Below are 22700 nucleotides of genomic sequence, written 5' to 3'. Positions count from 1 at the left end.
ATAGCTGAGTAGTACTCCATTGTGTAAATGTACCACATTTTCTGTATCCATTCTTCTGTTGAGGGACATCTGGTTTCTTTCCAGCTTATAATATACCCTGGATAGGTAACAACAGTTGATGTGATTTATACTAATTTTATACTGTATAGGGGATATTATTTCATGGCCTTTTACTCTACATTCTGGTGTTCCATACTTGCCATTCCCTTTTTAAAAGTATTTAGGAGTTTTATATTCCAGAATTTTATTTATTTATATTTATTTTTATATTGTACATTTTATATTTATATTATATATTTTCATTTATATTTAAGAAATATATAGTTAAGAAACTAAAGTTTAGCAATTGTAGTTTCTTCAAAAAAGAGTAGGTTTTTCTTTTTTGGTTTAAGTTTTACTGCATTATGAGAAAAATTACATAATTTCAATTTATCTGAATTTGTTAACATTTAAAAACATATTTTGACAAAATGGACTTACATCACATTCTTCTTTGCCTCTTGTACCCCATCTCCTCCGGGAGATCCCCCCCTCTTCAAAACCTGTAATACCTTTCATTTTTTATCATATTCCTTAAAATTTATAAAATATTGTAACAATAAAAATAGTATTATAAAAGTTGTTTGATATAAAACAACAATCAATTGAACAGTCTTATGTAGATGTTTGTCTACAGCAGGTTAAAATACATGTTTCTCAATATAAATTTCAAAATCTCCAAATATGTTAACTGTATGATATTTTAAAATAATATATCACTATTAGTTTTTAATGAACATAAAGAGATAAAATAGTTTTGTTTGTTTGTTTGTTTTGTTTTTAGTAGAGCTTAAAATCTTTGCTCTTATTGTGGTACAAACACAAAATAATAACAGTTTTTGGACACTGGAGTTCATTTTGATAAGGCTCTACCTGGATGTCCCTCATATCACCAAAGGATTTTTATCTCCATAGTAGTTAAGCTAAGAGCTGACAGTTCTGCTGCACCAAGGAATGAATTGTAGGCACGACTTTTGGACATAGATTTCCTGCTACAATCAAAGCTATTTGAATTTAATGACTATTATCATTCTCAACCCTCAGGGAACAGGTTACTTTCATTTAAGAAATGGTGTGTATATTAAGATGGTCTATCCATGAAGTCATTCATCAACTGTTTCAATGAACAATGGTTCTGCTTGGAGGGTAAGATTCTGGTTCATTGGCTATGAGATTTTGAAAAGCATTCATGTCAGAATAAGAGTAACTTATAAAGTCCTCTCCTTCAAAATAGATACAATAATTATAAATATCAAGCAAAGACTTCAGTCTCACTCTTTGCTGTTCTCTTATAAGCCACCTCCCAAATTAATTCTCTACATTTCTTTTGGCTGCATAACAAATTTTGAAATATGTAAGCTGTTCTGAAAACCACAGTATAGTGTAAAAACATCAAAAAAAAAAAAAAAAACAATCCTACTAATGGAGAGGCTGAGATAGGAGAAGCATGATTTCAAGACCATTATGTGGCACACAGAAAGACCCTGTCATGTACACACAAACAGAAAGTGTATATGGATTGTACCTATTTCTCTCATTACCAAATTAGAGAGACCATGGGATGACAGCTAACAAATTTCTAATTCATCATATTTTTGAATTTCAGTTGATTAGGATATGTTGGTAATATTGATTTTCATATTAAGAGATATTAAGGAAAAGTGATTGTTACTTCCTGTTAATTTTTTTGTTATAGGTGGAATTATGTTTGTGTGGGTTTGTTAAAAATTTACTTTCTTGCTTCTCCTAGGGTGTAGTTTCACTCCTTGTGTTGGTGTTTCCATCTATTATCGTTTCTAGGGCTGTATTTGTGGAAAGATATTGTATAAATTTGGTTTTGTCATGGAATATCTTGTTTTCTCCATCTATTGTAATTGAGAGTTTTGCTGAGTATAGTAGCCTGGGCTGGCATTTGTGTTCTCTTAGGATCTATATGGCATCTGCCCAGGATCTTCTAGCTTTCATAGACTGTGGTGAGAAGTCTAGTGTAATTCTGATAGGTTTGCCTTTATATTTTACTTGACCTTTTCCCCTTACTTCTTTTAAAATTCTTTCTTTGTTTGTGCATTTGGTGTTCTGATTATTATGTGATAGGAGGAATTTCTTTTCTGTTCCAAACTATTTGGAGTTCTGTAGGCTTCTTGTATGTTCGTGGGCATCTCTTTCTTTAGGTTATAGAAGGTTTCTTCTATAATTTTGTTGAAGAGATTTACTGTCCCTTTAAGTTGGGAATCTTCACTCTTTTCTATACCTATTATTCTAACGTTTGGTCTTCTCATTGTGTCCTGGATTTCCTGGATGTTTTGGATTAGGAGCTTTTTGCTTTTTGTGTTTTCTTTGACTGTTGTGTCCATGTTTTCTATGGGATCTTCTGCACCTGCAATTCTCTCTTCTATCTCTTGTATTCTGTTGGTGATGTTTGCATCTATGACTCCTGATCCCTTTCCTAGGTTTTCTAACTCCGGGGTTATCTCCCTTTGTGATTTCTTTATTGTTTCTAGTTCCATTTTTAGATCCTCGATGGTTTTGATTCCTTTCTTCGCCTGTTTGAATGTGTTTTCCTGCAACTCTTTAAGGGCTTTCCCTTTTAAGGGATTCTAGCTGTTTACCCGTGTTCTCTGGTTTTTCATTAAGAGGGTTATTTACGTCCTTCTTAGTGTCCTTTATCATCCTCATGAGAAGTGATTTTAGATCTGAATCTTGCTTTTTAAGTGTGTTGGGGTATCCAGGACTTACTATGGTGGGAGAATTGGGTTCTGATGATGCTAAGTAACCTTTATTTCTGTTGTTTATGTTCTTATGCTTGCCTCCCAACATCTGGTTATCTCTAGTGATACCTGCCCTGGCTATGTCTGACTGGCACCTATCTTTCCTGTGATCATGGTTGTGTCAGAACTCCTCTAAGTCAAGCTGTCTCTGTGGTCCTGAGATCCTGGGTGTGTCTGACCTCCTGGGAGTCAAGCTGCCTTTGGGACCTTGAGATCCTGGTGTCACCCAGCTCCTGGGATCCTGGAATCCTGGGATCCTGGGATCCTCTGATCCTGGGCATTTTAGAGCACTTGGGAGTGAAGCTGACTCTGGGTGCTGTGGCGCTGGCTGCGGAGTTTGTGCCCAAGGCCTGCTCAGGGCACCAGGCTAGACACACCAGAAGAAACCAGTGCCACTGGTCTGGCAGAGTTCTTGCCTACATTGGGCTCTATCCCATCAATAGGTAATTAAACACATGCCTTACAGGCTTATCTACAGCCTGATCTTATGGAAACATTGTTCTTGCCCCCTTTAATTGAAAATAGATTCTTTTTCTCATACAGTAAATCCTGAATACACATTGTTTGTCTATTTTGAAATTCAGGTAGTGTTTTTCCATTCAATTTTTCAAAGTTCTTTAAATGTTAGAAATATAATTTGAAGTAATATTTGTAGATAGCTTTCCTGGTTTGTACTTTGCTTCTAATATCTTATTTTTGTTGTGCAGAGGCTTTTCAAATACAAATAATCTCATTATTACCTTGTCCTTGTACTATTTCTGTATTTTATTCATTGGAAATGTCAAGTTAGGTTTCCTAAAGAACCTGAGATGAAAATAAAGTTTCTGAATTTTATTAAGAAATCCTTGGACTTAAAACCAAGGACAAGAAGACATCTCAAATCACAAAGGAAATGATTTTTTTTGAAAGGGACCTTGATGGTTTATCATTTCAGCTCCTGGAGCATTAGAATGTTCTGTAATATTTGATACTGGCTACCTCCAATACCCCTTCCTGTTTTTACTTTCTCCAATTTTTATGGTTACACTGGGTATTTTATTTTACTTCAGTACTTTATTCTCTTTACTGAAAATACTGAAAAATATTTCAGTGTTTTATTTACTACACAAATGATATCTTCATACTGAAAGTACTAGAAATCTAAATGTACAGATTATCTCTCTGTATAATCTTTTTCCTTCATTTATTTCAAGAACTTAACACTCTTGTCCCTTAGTTTATCATGGTTTTACCGATTGTATCACTGAAGTATTTGCTCTAAGTGTCCCCATGTCTTCTGAATTTGCTACAAAATTAGTAGCAAGTGAAAAAAGTTTTAACAAACCTAAATTTTTCTTTTTGTCCAGACATTTTCATGATTGCAAAAGTGGCTTTTTGCCAGGCAGTGGTGGTGCATGCCTTTTAATCCCAGCACTTAGGAGGCAGAGGCAGGCCAATTTCTGAGTTTGAGGCCAGCCTGGTCTATAGGGTGAGTTCAGGACAGCCAGGGCTACACAGAGAAACTCTGTCTCAAACAAAAAGAAAGTGACTAAGTTACTTTTCATAAGAGAGATAATCAAATCTGATTATGCGTATTTTAAATATAATAATATAGTAGGGTTTTAAAATTGATGATATTTCAATTTTATCATGTTTTCCATATTAAAGAATTCCTCTATAAAGAGAAAATTTTCTTAATAATATTTTGATCATACTAAAATGTAATTTATGAAAGAAAGAAAAATATATATTCTGCATTCCTTCCATTTATTTAATAAACTATAAAATTGTGCATTAAAGTTTAATTATGTTATAAAGGTCACCAAATTTTTTTGTTTTCATTATAAATTCCTGATTTAAACATATTCGATATATTTAAGCCCCTTGCTGATTAATCAATTTTTAAAAGAGATATTGAATTGATGCTTTAAAATATTAGTTGTATTTCATGTATATGGTATTATTTTTGCATGTATATCTGTGTCCTGCATATGTGCCTGTTGCTTGGGGGAGGGGAGAAGAAGCCATTGGATCCCATAGAACTGGAGTTTCAGAGAGTATGTTCTGGGAACCAAACATACATCCTCTGACACCACAGCAAGTGCTCTTAACTATTGAGTAATTCTCTGCAGTTCCAAATCAGTTTTGGAATGCAACATGCCTATAATAATGTTGACAACTTACTTGCTTTCTTCCATGAAAGGATTTTCCTTAAAATACCTGTTACAACCTAGGGATCCTGCTCTTCCCCAAGAAGCCTTCTTATTTTTCATAGATTATACATAAATGTCCTTTATTAATATAGATGAAAATATTCTCTTGAAGATATCAAAAAGATCATCTACCAAAATCAAGTTGGCTTTATCCCAGAAATGCTGGGATTGCTCAACATATATAAATGAATAAACTTAATTCACCACATAAACACAAAGAAAGACAAAAACTACATTATCACTTCTAATGCAGAAAAGGTCTTTTACAAAATCTTCATGATAAAAATTATGGAAAGATTAAAGTTTGGAGGGTCATACTTCAATATAATAAAGGCTGTTTACAGAAAGCCCACCATCAACATAAACCTAAGTGGAACAATTCTGAAACTCAAAGCAGTTCCACTAAAATCAGGGACAAGACAAGGTTGCCAACTTTCTACAAACCCATTCAATATACTAATTGCAGTCTTAGCTAGAAGAAGAAGACCAGGGGATACAAATGGGAAGGAAAGAAGTTAAAGTGTCTTTATTTGCAGATGATATGAAAGTATACATAAGCAACACCAAAAACTTTGGCAGGAAACTTCTTTTTTTTAATATTTTTTTATTACATATTTTCCTCAATTACATTTCCAATGCTATCCCAAAAGTCCCCCATACCCTCCCATTCCCACTTTTTGGCCCTGGCGTTCCCCTGTACTGGGGCATATAAAGCTTGCGTGTCCAATGGGTCTCTCTTTCCAGTGATGGCCGACTAGGCCATCTTTTGATACATATGCAGCTAGAGTCAAGAGCTCTGGGGTACTGGTTAGTCCATATTGTTGTTGCACCCACAGGGCAGGAAACTTCTATAGCTGAAAAACTCTTCCAGAAATGTAGCACAGTGCAAAATTAATACAAAATAATCAGTAGCATTTTAAAGTAAAACTGACAAATGGACTGAGGAAGAAATAAAATACTTTCATGATATCCTCCAAAAAAATCTGGGACAACTTCAGCCAAGCAGGTGACAGACTTGCATATTAAAAATTCTAAGTCTTGAAGAAAGAAATTGAAGATGACACAAAAAGATGGAAAGATCTCCCATTTTCATGAATTGGTAGGATTAATATAGTAAAAATGGCAACCCTGCCAAAAGCAATCAACATATTCTATACAATTCCTATTAAAATTTTAACATGATTCTTCACAGACCTTAGAAAATTTTCAGATTCATAGGGAAACACACACACACAGAGAGGATAATTAAAATGATCCTGAATAATAAAAGAATTTCTGAAGATATCATCCCTGACTTCCAGCTGTATGACAGAGCAACACAAACAGATTGGTATTGGCATAAAATCATATATTTAACTTGTATTGAAGGTGCAGATATAAGGCCACACACCTATGGTCACTTGATTTTTGATAAAGAAGCAAGTTTTATACAGTAAGAAAAAAGACAGCATCTTCGCCAAATGGTGCTGACCCAAATGGATGACTACATGTAGAAGAATAAAAATAGATCCACATTGTCACAATGCACTAAACTCAACTCTAAATGACTCAAGGACCCAATTATAAGACCAGGTACCCCAAATATGACATAAAAGAATATGGGGAATATACTTAAAGTCATTAACATAGGAAAATCTTTCTGAGATATACTTTAAGTATATTTAAGTACACAGTTAGCACAGGCACTAAGATCAAGAATTACTAAATGGGACCTCATGAAACTGAGAAACATTTGTACTGCAAAGGACACAATTATGGGAAAAAGCAGCAGAATTGGAAAATATCTGGGTTAATATCTAAAATTTATAAAGAATTAAAAATAATGATATCAAGAAAACAAATATCTCAATTTTAAAATGAGGTACAGATTTAGGCAGAAAATTCTGAAAAGATAAAATTCACATGGCTGAAAAACAAAACATTCACAACTTTAGTTATTAGGGAAGTGAAAAATCAAATCTATTTTGAAATTTCATTTTATACCAGATAGAATAGCAAAGATTAATGATAAAATGAAAGTCCATGTTGGTGAAGATGTAGGTAAGGGGATTTGTATAGCCTCTATAGAAATAAATGAAGTGGTTTCTCAGGAACCTAGGAATAGATGTACCTCAAGATACAGCTGTCCCATTCTTGGGCATACATCTATAGGACTCTACATCTTACTTCAGGGATCCATTATCATTGCTGCTATGTTCATAAATAGGTGGAAATTGTAAACAATATATAGTCATCAACTGTGTAGTGGATAATGAAAATATGGTAGATCTATATAATAGAAAATATTCAGCTATTAAAAATGAAATTATGAAAATTTCAGATACATAATAAAAGTAAGAAAGAAATATCCAAGTAATGCAATCCAGACTCCAAAACCCCCCACAAATATTAAATGTTTTCTTTTAAATGCAGATGCAAATTTTGCAGCTTTCAATATGAATGCTATAATCTGTATAACTACAGAGGTTTCATATCAAGTAAGTAAGGGTTTGGAGGGGGAAGAATCTCTAAAAGGGGAAATATAATACATAGTTATAGAGTGATAAGGTGGGGAACTAAATGGGAGGATATGTGCAGGAGAGGGGATCAGTAGAGGAATAACTAACACTCAGGGTCATTTGAGGGGTCATATATGTAATAAATCTAAATGAAGTCACCAAATACTGAGGGAGAGAATGTACGAAAAAGACATCTTTCACTATCAAGTAAAAGATTTTACTCACACTAATGGGTTACATATTGTTAAGTCATTAGCCAAAGGATTTCATGGAAACCTCCAAATATTTCCTGTTTTTATTAAAGCTATTGGCTTCTCCTCACAAACTGATGGAGAGAACACTTATATGTCATCAAACACATAGAAGTCAATCTGGTGCCTAACTAGTGCCTTTATCCCTTTTAACAAGTGCTCATGGTATGGGGAGGTATTCTGCATGATACTATAAAAGAACTCTTAACCATTACCCAGCTACAAACACTGTGATCCACAACAGTGAACTTTATGCAAGATACACTGGTACAACAGTGTCATAAACTTTGTGGGGGTAATCAATTTTTCTCTGATTGGATTTAAGGCCCATTCCCCAAAATGGAACCTATTTTTGACACTGGTGAGCTGGAAAATAACATGAGACTAGATAGGCTTTAGGCCTAAGAGAAACCCAAATATTATTGTGCTAAATGAAGATAGCAATAAAATGACTTGTAAGAATATCCTTTTACACCCAGTGGTCAATGTCTCACTCAGCCATGTTTAGAGAATTTTCTTCCATACAGGAGATGAGAACTAACACGAAGATCCTCAACTGGACACTGTGCCAAATTGGATGACTTTGGAACACTCAGTACCATATTGGGATGCCTTCATCAAACTTCCACTCAGACCTCAGGAATCTATTCAGAAGATGAGGTGGAAAGATTATAAGAGCCAGAATGATGGGTAACAAGGAAACAGTGTCTACTAGACAACAGGTATAGACCAATGCATTTATGATCTCACATAGAGTGTGGTAGCTCACACAGGACCTATACATGTTCAAGACAGATGGATTCCAGTGTGGAGAGGAGGAAGTGGACATGGGTTTCCAGCCCGTAACCAAGAAGCTATCTTCAATTTATAAGCAACTAGTTTTCTCCATTGGAATCTTATTGGGTGTCTTAATGACACTTAGGGGTGTACCTACCACCTGGAAGTAGATGGCCAACACAAATGAACTCAATGGCATATTCATAGAACTTTTTTATTGACCCATACTGCTTTGTTTTGTTTTCTTTTTTGTCTTTCGCATGTATATTATGTTTTCTAATTTTATTTTCTTTTTAATTGTATTTTTTCTTTGTTTTTGTTTTCTGAGTGTGTGGGTGGGTGGCTGTTTTATTGCTGTTTGACTTCTAAAATGAAAGAGAAAGAATGGCAGTGAGTTGGGTGTGTGGATGGATGAGTGGTGAGGATGTAAGATATATTGAGGAAAGGCAAATCATGTTCATATTGTATTTTATGGAAAAATGTCATTAATTAAAAAAGAACTATGGAGAACTAAGGGGTTTGTAAGATGGTTCAGTGGGTAAATATACTTCTTTCCTATGCGACAGTCCACTCCTGCCTATCCTGGGTCATCAAACTTCCACAGAATCAAATGGCTCCCCTCCCAGTGATGCTAGATAAGGCAATCCTCTGCTACATATACAGCTGGAGCCATGGGTACCCACATGTGTACTCTTGGGTTAGTAGTTTAGACCCTACGAATTTCAGGTGGTCTGGCTGGTTGATATTGTTATTCTTCCTATGAGGTTGCAAACCCCTTCAGTTCCTACACTCCTTGCCCTAACTTCCCCATTGGGGTCCCCACGCTCAATCCAATGTTTGGCTGTAAATAGTGGAGACATAAATGCTATTGAGGGAGCAAAGCACATTTACACAGAGGAAAAAGTTATTGAGTAGAAAAGAAACAGAGGAAGCCAGCACACAAAGCACATTAGAAAAGCAGGAAGAAAAACACACAGAGTGTTGCTAGCGTGGGAAAGAAAATGCAATAGAGATTTTTTCCATTTCCCTAATATTAATAGGTATTAAATTCAAATGGGAAATTATCAAAAAGTGTAACAACAATGGGAAGGGTTAAACACTAGAGCAAGTGACTCAAGACTCGGGAGAAATGAATTCAAAGACCATATAAAGCCAGCAGTTCAGTGTCTGCACAGAGGTAAGCCTGCAAGTGACAATTATGTAACACTAAGCACTTTCCAGGAAAACACACAGCAAGTAGGGGAAGGGCTTTTTCTATCTCAAAACTCAATTTTTTCACGGAAACTGATGCTGTCACTTACTGAGCAATATACCTGAAAAACAAAACAACATGAAATAAAATGAAATAAAAGAAAATACTTGTGCTGGGCTTATTCTCCAATTTAGAACTCCCTCAATCTATTTCTTTGCTAGTTTCCTCTATAGAGAATTTGGTACAATCAATGCTCCTTAGTCTGGCATGAAGTAACTGACAAATGACTACCTGGCATATTTGTTGTGACTTGTGGTTAGTCCAATTTGTCATGCTTATATATTTTATATGCTTGGATCCATGCCAAGCATGTAAAATTATTGGGTCATCAAAACTTCTAGGTTCTTTCTAAAATGTATTTTATATTTAAAAATATGGGTAGGTGTGTGTATGTCATGTGTGGATATGTGTTTATACATACATGTGCACCAAGAAGCAAGAAAGCTAGATTCCCCCTGGAGCTGGAGTTACAGACAGTTCTGAACTGCCTGACATGGGTACATGGAATCTTACATGTGCCCTTTGGAACGGAAGCAAGTGTTCTTAATTTTTGTGCTACATCTTAGGTCCCCAAACTTCCAAATTTTTATTTACTCACTGCTCCATGTGAGGCACTAACAAACCACTGTGTTTCTTCTCTGATCTTCCTGTATGTCTTCTGGAAACTCAGTGAACTTTCCTTTACCATTAATCCTCTTTACTAAGTATTGCTCCAATCTAGTATTCCTAATCTGCATCAAACATTTTATCTCCAAACTCTCATTATTTTTCTTATTCTACCAACTTTTCTTTTGAGGATATATTCTTCCACATTATCTACCATTTCCTAAATTTTTATCTGTGTAACTTTTCTCAGGTTAGTCTGTCTGTCAAATGACAGGGTTGGGAGGAAAACAATGGCTATAAAGTAGGTAAGATCATAGAGTAGCAACCTTCTTGAAGACAGAATTAGGTCATAGGGGAGGTTTATTTAGGAGGAAAACATAATTGTGGGACCTATTAGATCCTCAAATAACAGATATGATCTGGAAATGTTGGAACTAGTTCATAAGTCTACAAAAGTCAGCTGTTAAAATCTGAGGCATTTGCCAGTTTAGTAGGTTGATATGTAGATAACTCTGAGCACGATATGAACCAGAACCCCCTTTTTTCTTTGAAAGCTCATTGTTAATATTTCCCAGAACACTACCAGGTATAAGGGAGGAAAGATAAATGAAATACAGAAGTCAAATGTGGTCGCTCATACTTATATTCCTGTAATCCCAGCATTTAGGAGAAAAGGGTAAAGGTTTGTCACAATTTAAAGGCCAGGCTGGTCTACATAGTAAGTTCCAGGCCACTCAGGGATATATAATAGGTTTTTGTCAAAAAAAAAAAAAGAAAAAAGAAAGAAAGAAAGAAAAATTAAACAAAATTCTGAGACAGTAAAACATTCCGAAGGTTTAAAAAAAACATACAATATTCAATTAAGTCCAAAGTTGGTATTAAAGATTAAAAAAAAAATCGAAGTCATAAAATAAAAATAAAGTATATTTGTTTTTATATTTAGAAACATTATTTTTAACTAAAATGCACAAACTAAATAAGGGACACTTAACAAAATTAAGCTAAGTCCCAAAGTCTATTCACCTCAGTGAAATTCTATACAGTTAGAAGAGCCCTTCTCTATCTATGAAGCTTTATATTGGATTTTACACTTTCACTATCTGTTTTTTTTTAAGGTACTTATTCATCACTAGAAATAAGTACTAAAAATATTAAGTCATTTTATTCATTACCTGCATTCATTCTTTCTTTATCCCTTAATATTTTGTTCTTCATTTTTCTCTTTACTATGTGTTTCTAATATTTGAAATTACATCATCTTGAGTAATTTTTCAAACTGAAGTAAATAGTAGGTACTTATATTTTCCTATCATAGCCAAAGAAATAAGATGAAGGGGGTAAACATAAAATCTAAAAGTGGAAATTTATCTTCTGAAGAAAAATTGATAATAAAATAGCTTTTAACAACTAATATAGTTAATTTTTATTAATGTGCTTAAACACAACAGCAAAGAAATGGATATAATATTGACATATTTCCCTTAACATCATACTGTGTCATGTTGAAAAGTGATGGAAAGGAAGATGGAGGTTCAACATGCAACTCTGCCTTCCCTTACGATTTTAGTACCTCACCAATATGTTCCTGTGTACAGAGACACATACATGTACATGTGTGCATGTACACACACATGCATGCATACACATGCATGTATACTAAGAAGATTTTGTGGTACAAATCTGCGAAACATAAAATAAAATATCAAAAATGCTTGTAAATATTCATCATTTGACATCTTTTGAAGTAATCCTGCCAAATTCTGAAAAAGATAGATAGCAGTCATCGAAAGATGAGTCCTTCAAATGCTCCATGTCACTTATGATTTCTTTTCTATACATCATGAACATGAATCAGTCCACTACAATTTGGGTTGAGAGTTCAGAAAAATATTTGTACATTTTTAAAAAAGAAATATCAGTAAAAATATTAGGCACAATGCTTTGTAAACTACTCATTGATATTGAAAGTGTTATGAATCATATATATAATAATGCAATACAACAGAAAAGTGAAATCATGAAGCATATGCATTTAAACACAGCAGATTGTAATAAACAGAACCTAGAATGCAAGAGAAAATTACACAAATATTCTTATAGTGCATTTCCATTATTTAAGATACACCATCAAGTATAAGAAAAAATGGACAGAAAAGTTACTATATTGTTTCAGAGAATGGCTACCTTGAGGGGTGGATAAGGAAAGAGTTAGAGTTAGGGAAAACCATACATGAGATTCATGGAAAGAATTCATTGTTTTGCATTTCTAAAGAGTGAATATAGGCATATTCATGCTATCTTACATGTTTATTAAATTATTTTATATGTGAAATAATAAATAGGCAAAAGTGAGACCAAATTGTTTTCAGTATCTGAAATTTTCTGTACATATATAGAACAAACAAGTTCTGAAAGGACTTAAAAGCAAATAATACAAGTTTGGTATTTTCTTATGTTTCTCAATGTTTCTTTAAAGACAGGGAATGTATTTTTGTACTTAGACATGGATATGCAGTTAAGTGCTTGAAAACAAAACTGTAACACGTTCAATCAAATTCTAGAAAAGTTACCATTGTGAGTCAACAGATGTCTATTAGGAAACTGCTAAGCTTTAGATATGTAACTAAAAGGCAGGTGGCAGAACAACATGCTCTGACAACCCAAAGAGAACGTCATCCTCTTTTCACATCAATTATGTCTGCAGAGGATTTTGACTGAGTATTTAAACAAGAAACTGCTTATGAAACTGCAGAAGATGACCTCAATCATCCAATCATGTCCCATTCAGCATCATTATTCTACTTCCAGGAACTAAGCACAGTAGCTGTGTGATAATGACCGTGTTCAAAGGGGAGTGGCTGCTCATTTTCATCCAGTCTCTTTAGACTGTTATTAAAATTTCACAGATTTTGCAAAGTGTCTGTTCCTTGAGACCTTACAAATTGGGTAGAAAGTATGAAGACTTTTTGATGTTCGGAGTCTTCCAGGATAATTCAATCTGCTTCATAAAGCAGCCTACAGCCTAGCAACATCAAGTGTAGGTATTATTTTTTACAGCCTATTTTAATAAAGGTTCACCCTCCCCTCTAGCCCACTACCACCAGAGGCAGTGCAAAAGAAAGGTTATTAGGATACAGAAGTGTTCTTATTTAGAGATAGTTTTTTGAGGCAAATCCAATCTTCCTCATTCTCAGTCCAGTCTATTAGTAAATACCAAATACAATTCAGCAGCTGCAGTCCAGTCCATTTGTCAGACTCCACATATGAATCATCATTAGCAGTTCAATCTAGAAGAAACCGCAAAGCCCACCAACCACCTGAGTCTATGGAAGCTGCAAGAAGCCCCAGAAAGCTCAGGAGAAATTTTTGGTGAGTTTCTCTCTATGAAGTCACTACAAGGGAAGCTCAATAATGCAGTGTAAGGCAAACCAATACATGCTTGTTGTCAGCAAAGAATAGTGAGGTAGAGGAAAGTGAACCAATGCTCTAGCTCCCACTGTCTGTGGGGTCATATTTATATTCCTTCTAAACATCAGGTGTCCTTTCACATGCCTCCTTTAACAAAACACCCTTTTGCCCCTATGCCCCAGCAGAGCATCATTGGACATGACTGACTTTCCCAGGAAACCAAAAGTTTCCATGTTGCTTTAAAGATGGTAGAAACACCACTATTTTTACCTAGTGTTGCTTAGATTTAAGTTAGATAGCGATGTTATGACTTGTAGTCTTCCTATCCTGTTATAATCTGTCTACAGCAATAGTCAGACACAAGCTAGGCATAAGTCCATGGTTAGTTTCAATGCTTTTCTTTATGGTCATTCATAAATTTTAACTTTCTCTAGTCCTTGCAACACTTTTTATTTATAATAAAATAATAACTATGAACCCTATTTCATCTGTACATTTTTTTCAGTTTTAGGTACACTAATTTAAGATATAAGAAATTCTTATTTATTTATTTTATTCTTCTCTCATATGTTACATACTAACTGCAGTTTTTCCTCCATCCCCTCTCCCCAGCCTCTCACTCTGCCCCTCTCCTCAGAGAACAGCAATTCTCCCAGTGACATCAACCACATATGGCACAACAAGCTACCATAAGAGCAGGTAATACCATCTAATCAAGGTTGGATGAGGCAACCCAGTAGGAGGGAAAGGATACCATAATTAGGCATAAGAGTCAAGGACAGGTCCCACTTCCACTGTTAGGATTTCCACAAGAGCATCAAGCTACTCAACTATAACATATATGCAGAAGACCTAGGTCAGACCCCCTACAGGCTCCCTGATCTCTGCAAGTTTGCATGAGTCCCAGTCAGCTGATTCTACTTAATCCCTCTGGTTCCTCTGTTCCTTCCTACCCCTGCTCCATAGGACTCTGTGAGCTCCACCTAATGTTTGGCCATGTTTAGCAGTGGGACTCTGCATCTGTTTCCATCAGTTACTGGATGAAGTTTCTTTGGTATTTTTAATGAGATTATGCTAGGCTTTGGTCCCAGTGTACTCTTTGTTGATTGAAGGTTTTGTGGCTGAGTTGGTGTCCTAACCCTCTACTCTGGGCCTTAATGGTTACTGAAAATTGCAGTTCAGACTCCATTACTAGGAGTATCTGCTAAGGCTACTCTTACAGGTTCCATAGAGTTTCCATTGCACTAGGGTTTCACCTCTCCCCTCCCAATTCCAGTTGCTTCTCCCAGTATTTTCTCCCTCCCCAACATTTGATCCTTTATGTTCCAAATCCCACTCCTACCAAGGCCACTTGTGAAATCTATTTTATTTCCACTTCCCTGGGAGATCCTTGCATATCTACTTAAGCTTTCCTTGTTGCTTAGCCTCTCTGGGTTTGTGGAATGCAGCATGAATGTTTTTTTTTTTGTTTTTTTTTTTTTTTTACTCTATAGCTACCATTCATTTATAAATGAGTACATATCATGTTTGTCTTTTTGGGTCTGAGTTGCCTCACTTGAGATTACTTTTTCTAGTTTTATACATTTGCCTGGAAATTTTATGATGTCATTGTTTTTAACATCTGAGTAATACTGCATTGTGTAAATATGCATTTTTTAAATCTATTCTTGAGTTGAGGGACATCCGGGTTCTTTCCAGTTTCTGGCTATTGTGAATAAAGCATCTATGAACAGTTGAGCAAGTGTCCTTGTGATAGGCTGGAACATCCTTTGGAAATGATATCACTACACATTCTTAAGGATTATCAAGACAAATGTGATTTTTCTATGTGGAGGTATGTTTCATGGAAAAGTGATTTTAGGAACATTCTATCTTTATAAGTGTAATTTGCAAATTATAAGAAATAAATAGTCCTACACTAAAATGTCAACTTATTGCAATGTCTTTAATCTTCCAACTATAAAGGCACAAATTTGGAATAAAAATTCCATTTTGTTTTCTAGATCCACTGATAGAAAGACATTGATAGAGACATTATACAATAAGCTTTAGTTTAGGTGAGTGAGTAGTGTGGAATGGAATACCACACAGATTTTTGACAGGTAGCAAAGATCTCAGATGCACGAAAACAGACAGAAAAAGTAGAAGGTAAACTGAAGATAAATTGCCCTCCCTATTCAGTTTTTCTATGGTTGCTCCTCCAACATGTACTGTCTTATTTGTATATTGTAGCCTCCTGTGGCCACACTAACTGGGTTCCTGAGTGGGAGGCCGGAGCTGTATGGAAGGAAATGGTGAGAGAAATAATGGAGGCCAAGACATGTTTCTGTTCAAGGCCCCCAAGTTTACTAAGAGTCTGCGCTTATAAAGCAGGGAGGCCCATCCTCTGCCAATCCATTCTTGGTGCCTGTTGCCAGCCTGTAGGCAGAACAGCAGGATGCTGTCTCAGGAATATCTCCAAGGCCTCTCAGCAGGTAGCAGTGTCTTGGAGAAGAGCAGGTGACAGAACAATAGAGCCATCCAAGGGTCCACCCCAGGTGATCTCATACTCAGTGGCAGCAAAGTCTGAATCAGCCTGCTTCAAGACTGAGGGAGGTTACAGTATATTTGCTTTATTTGGAAAGTTTCACAAGGCCAGAATTATGACAATGTTAGGAACTAAAACCATTTTTTCAAGAATCAAGTGTTGATGTGTAAATTGGGTAAGATCGTCCTGTAAACTCTAGCAAGTCACACGTAGGTTTTAGAATCAGATTTTTCTCATTTGGCATTATACTAGGCACATAGAGGTACTTAATAAAAGTATTTTACTGAGCAGAGCAGCAGAACACTTGTGATGATTAATTTATCTAGCTATTTATTTACCAGTGTGACTCATACAGTATCATTATTACTTAATAAACGTCTTTTATTCTTTCACTTTCTCAATTAGCAAAAGGATCTGAGGTGAAGGAAGCACTTGTAAGTGACCACTTTAAAAGATACAAAATGGTTATTTCTTTACTCTCTATTATTATTGTTGTAAACAAATAATTCATTGAGAAGCTGAAAGACTTTTGTTACTAAAGTTCGTGGGATAATCATAAGCAAAGTGGATTCCATTATTAAAAAGGAAAATGGAAGTAAGAAACTAGAAAAAGTTTTACTTTATGGTAAAGTTATGCACCACCATAATGAAAATGTGTAGGACTGTGTAGGTTATAAAATCTTAAAGGGACTTCAATTTACAGGGATAAAGAAATAAATGAAGCAAGTATTAAGTAATCTCATATTACATTGATCTGAAAGAAAGACCATGAACTGGGGTTTGGATATCCTTTTCTTTTCCTAGAGTTCCTGAAAGTCAGCATCTAAGGTAAAGTTTGCCTTTCCCTTGAAGGTTAAGTGCTGCCATTGGCCTCTAATCTACCAAACTCTATTCTGGTCTGCACTGATTCTTGATAGCCAAATTCCAAGGCAACCTTCTGTGAAGCCTGGCTTTCATAGGATAACACCACACTTCTCAAATGTATCACTGCTTATCAACAGGACATTTGTCATTGCCCAAATAAAGGGGCTGTTCTACACTTGTTCTGAGAAACAGAAGCCAGTGGTAAATCTGGTAGTACTGCAAACAGAGACCATTCTCTCTTCAAATTCCTTAAGAGTTGCGTTATAGTACCACCACCATATTTGCAGAAGGTCATTACTGTATCAAAATTTCAGATAACCACCTCAGGATATATGAGTATGAAATGGATTCTTTCTAATGTTTTGAACTAAAAATTACAAATGATTAAATACAAAAATAATAATAAATAAAATATGCCTAATATTTTGTATATGTGTTATAAGTATAAGCATATACATATATACTCATTAGAGTCACAATTGTAAACTAATTCATTCTTCAAATGTGGCCATATTTTATTCTTGGATAAAATATTTCTCATTGGTGATGTTATTTATAAACTTTTCTATGAGTATTGTTTGGCATTATTGTCAAAATTAATCATTTAAAAGGGAACCACAAGCAAACATCTCTGAATTAGTGTTAGGATTATGTTGAAATAAATACATTTCACACTTTATATCAATTTATTAAGATCTTCATGAGGAATATCTTTTGATGCTCATGCCAACAGGATTTTCCCAGTCTGAAATTTCATAAGCTATAGTCACTTTATATATTTTGCAAATATATACACATATATACATACATTTATATATTATAAAATACATATTTTATTAAAATCTATTGTGTATATTAAATATAGATTTATATATTCTATTTATATATATGTGAATATATATTTGTAAATATACATACATATGTATTTATTATTTTGCTTAATCTCAGAGTCAAATCTGCATTCTACTAGTGATTTACTGGTACTTTATGACTGGCATTTTGTATATTAATTATATCTTTTGGCTTTATTTTATAGCTCATTTTTATGCCATTTTGTCCATTTTTATTAATATGTTTATAATTTATATTTTATTTAGTGATATCATAAAAGCCACTTCAAGTCCTTATTATCACCAAAATGAACATGAATTCTACTTATTAAAAAATGTGTGAAGGCCTATTGAATATAGCACCTTAAATTTTAAAACAAATTTCAGATGAGCTCATTGAAAGTGATTGCTTCATCAGAGATGGTAAAACATATGCGCACACTTGAATGGTAAACTTGAAGAGCAAACTTCCACTGATGAAGAATAAATGATTCTGAAGGTATTCACCTATAGTTCACACCCACTACTTTAAAAAATGAGAGTACCGGTAAGATTAGAAAACTGACTTAAGATCTGAATGACCTCATCCTGTTTCAAGTCACAGTAAAACCTCAAAAGAAACTAGAAATACTGCTTTAACACAAATATATCATTTATTGTCATACTATGTAGATTAGAAACTTTATTTTTAATAAAAAGTAGTACATTCATGAGCACACTTAATCCTGAATACATGTTATATGATTTGCTAATGGAAACAATTCAGCTTAAAATGCGTTAAATGCATAATTTTGTCATTATAACATAGGAAATAATATGAATCTTGTCTGCAAAACACAAGGAAACAATATTATAGGAAATTATAATAAATAAAATTAGAACTGTTAAATGTTATTAGAATGATTTGCCTAGTATAAACAAGTTCTATTAAAACAGCATCTCATGGACAAGATATCTTCATTTTTTTTTAGAAACTATAAAAATAAATGCTAATTGAATAGGGAAAAGAACTATATAATAAAAAGGGAACGTGTTTTAAAGCAGAAGATGGAAGAAAAAACACACAGTTACACAAATATCTGAGTACTCTGAATATTTAAAAATCAAAATCATCTTATGAGATGATGCAAGAACACTCCAATCTTAGAATAGGGGTATTTAATAAAAATATGAGCTAGAGAATCAGCTCTTAGAAGAAATGGTAAAGTCAGTGTAACAATCATGAAATAAGAAAAAAATAAAATACTGTAATGGAATTTTTGTGACTTACTCAAGGGAGGGCTAAAAAAATCTCTTTGACAGCTGCTTACTCAGTTAATGGTATTAATTAAAGGGGAGGCCAAATACAAACCTATTACATAAATTTGTGGTGAAAAGGCTTCTCAGATATTAAAATAATCAAAGCCGGACATGGTGGTGCACGCCTTTAATCCCAGCACTCTGGAGTCAGAGGCAGGCAGATTTCTGAGTTCGAGGCCCACCTGGTCTACAAAGTGAGTTCCAGGACAGTCAGGGCTATATACAGAGAAACCCTGTCTTGAAAACCAAATAAATAAATAAATAAATAAATAAATAAATAAATAAATAAATAAATAAATAATCAAAGATTATACAGCAAAAATTTAGAAGTGAGAGTACTTATGCCTCTTTTTGTCTTTGGGAGAAATATAAACAAAAATTTAGTTAGGCAGACAGGTCTATAATGTACCATAGATAACACAGTACTTTCCTAGATAAATGTGATTGATTTAAAAATCTTATTTATTGCATTTTAAGAGGATACATAAAATTATCATTACAGTAATTTTTTTCCAATATATCTTTTATTAGGGTTTGATTGGTAGCAATTAATTAATTAATTCAGGCAATCATTCTTCAGCCATCTGACACAAGATGGTTCAGAAAGAGAGAATTTTGGCAATTGGAAAAAATAAAACTCTGTGTTGTTTCATTCTTTGTTAGTTTTTCTTGCTTATAGTAGTTACAGTAAATGCTTATGATGCATATATATTCTATGGCATGCTCTTAAGTGATATTCCAGTATCACAGAGTATTATTATTCTCATTACAGAAAGGAAACTATAATATAAATATATACATATATACATATATATATATATATATGTCACATAACCAACCAGAAATTAGTGAGGTTACTATTAAAGGATATGTTTCTCTCCACAATTCAAATAGCCAGTGCTTATAAAAACATCATCCAAACTTCTAGTGGCCTTTTTCTTTTTAAAATTAATTAATTAATTAATTAATTAATTAATTAATTTTGCATCCCCCTTGGTTCCCTTCTGACAGTTCGTCCACCCACCCTTCTCTTCTTTTCCTCTGAGACAGTGGACCTCCCCCCTCCCCTGTATTCCTTGACCCTGGCACATCAAGTCTCTACAGGGCTAGGTGCTTCTTCTCTCACTGAGGCTAGACAAGATACCCTAGTTTGTCCACAAGATAGGCACCAGTTTTATGGATAGCACTTGCTACAGTTCTGGATCCATGTGAAGACTGAGATGCACACCTGCTACATATGTGTGGTGAGGCATAGGTCTAGCCGGTATATGCATTTTGGTTTGTGGTTCAGACTCTAAGAGCTCCCAAGGGTCCAGGTTAGTTGACTCTGTTGGTCTTCCTGTGTACTTCTAACCCATTCTTGGCCCTTAATCTTTCCTCCAACTTTCCAAAGAGTTCACAACCTCCATCCAATATTTGGCTGTGAGTCAGCTGCTGAGTGGAGCCTCTCAGAGGACAACCATGCTAACTTCCTGTCTGAAAGCAAAACAGAGTATCATTAATAGTGTCAGAGATTGGTGCTTGCCCAATTGGATGACTCTCTAGTTGGGCTGGTTATTGCTTGGCCATTCCCTCAGTCTCTGCTCCATCCCAGTCCATGCTTTTCTTGTTGTCAAGATAATTTTTGGGTCAATAGTTTTGTGGGTAGGTTGGTGTCCCAATCATGATCACTCCACTGGGATTCCTGTCTGGCTACAGGAGGTGGCCTCTTCAGCTTCCATATCCCCACTACTGTGAGTCTCAACTATATCATGTCCATTGATCTTGGGAGCTTTCACTATCCCAGGTCTCTGGGACATCCCCCAACAACTACAGTTTTCCATTCAGCCTCATGGCCATCTGGTTATCTCCTCAGTCTTTTCTCACACCTGATCCTGAAACTTCCCTCGTTTCTTTCTCCATCCCTGGTCCCACCATGTTCCTTTCTTCCATCTATCTCTTATGACTATTTTATTTCCCTTTCTAAGTGAGATTCAAGCATTCTTTCTTAGGCCTTCCTTCTTGTTTAGTTTTGTAGGGTCTGTGGAGTGTAACTTGAGTATCCTGTATTTTATGGCTAATATTCACTGATGAGTGAGTATATATCATGCTTGCCCTTTTGGGACTGGGTTACCTCACTCAGATGATATTTTCTAGTTCCATCCATTTGCCTGCAAAACTCGTGATATCTTTGTTTTAAATAGCCGAAGAGTATGCTGTGTAGATGTACCACATTTTCTTTATCTATTCTTCAGTTGAGGGACATCTAGGTTATTTCCAGTATCTGGCTATTATCAATAAAGCTGCTATGAACATAGTTGAGCAAGTGTCCTTGTAATATGGTGGGACATCATTTGGGTATATGCCCAGGAATGGTATAGCTGGGTCTTGAGCTAAAACTAGTCTCAATTTTCTGAGAAACCACCAAATGAATTTCCAAAGTGGTTATAGAAGTTTGTATTCCCACCAGCAATGGAGGAGTGTTTCCCTTGCTCCATATCCTTGCCAGCATGTGCTATCACTTGAGTTTTTGATCCTAGCCATTCTGATGGGTATAAGATTTTGAATCTCAGAGTTGTTTTTTTATTAGCTTTTCTCTAATCACTAAGTACTTTGAACATTTCTTTAAGTGTTTCTCGGCTATTCGAGATTCTTCTGTTGAGAATTCTGTTTAGCTCTGTACCCAATTTTTTAATTGCATTATTCCGGTTGTTGAATTCTAACTTCTTGAGTTCCTTATAAAGTTTAGATATTATCTATATTTCCTGGTGTTTAATGTATGAAAAGTAGCAAAATCTTTTTTTTTTTTTTTTTTTTTTTTTACAATCAGTCATAAGGGAACTTTACAACTGATGTTGTGATTGCATTTGTGTGATAATAAAACAATTCAAAAAGGACTTTTTGAATTTTTCTCTTTTTGACCACAAGCTAACTGTGACACTGGATATGAATAGTCCTGTGAAGTAATTTCATGAGTTTAAAAAAAAGCAAACAAACATATGAATGTGTCAACCTATGGATTTATCCTAATAAATAAAAAGCTAGACAACAATCAAAAACCAAGAGGGAATATACAGGAGAAGAAGAACTATACAAATTAGATAAACTCTGAGCCTGCTGGTTATTCTTAGGTTTCATATTTCTGACTCATCAGAGAGTATTCCTATCCCCATTTTATTCTTTCTTCCAATAGCCTTGCTTTCTGGAACCACTGCGGGGAAAAAAATCTATAAAATAATTACTAAGTGACATAAGATTTAAAGGGGTAGCTATACACAAGTAATGTGCAAGAAATCATGTTAACATAGTGTACTGGCTATTTTTGTGTCAACTTGACACAGCTGGAGTTATCACAGAGAAAGGAGCTTCAGTTGAGGAAATGCCTCCATGAGATCCAACTGTAAGGCATT

At 34.8% G+C, this 22700-nt stretch overlaps 1 long non-coding RNA gene across 1 annotated transcript in view; it reads right to left on the bottom strand.

Moving 5' to 3' along the window:
- The window catches only part of LOC115030071, a 38537-nt gene extending 17785 nt beyond the window's left edge, over nt 1-20752 (bottom strand). The window contains exon 1 of the long non-coding RNA XR_003835669.1: nt 20540-20752. This is a non-coding gene — a long non-coding RNA (uncharacterized LOC115030071). The remainder of the gene's footprint in view (nt 1-20539) is intronic.
- Nucleotides 20753-22700: the final 1948 nt, after the last annotated feature.

Source organism: Mus caroli, chromosome X, assembly GCF_900094665.2.
Source record: "Mus caroli chromosome X, CAROLI_EIJ_v1.1, whole genome shotgun sequence".
In the NCBI taxonomy this organism is placed as follows: Eukaryota; Metazoa; Chordata; class Mammalia; order Rodentia; family Muridae; genus Mus; species Mus caroli.
This window is presented reverse-complemented; position numbering and strand designations above follow the sequence as displayed.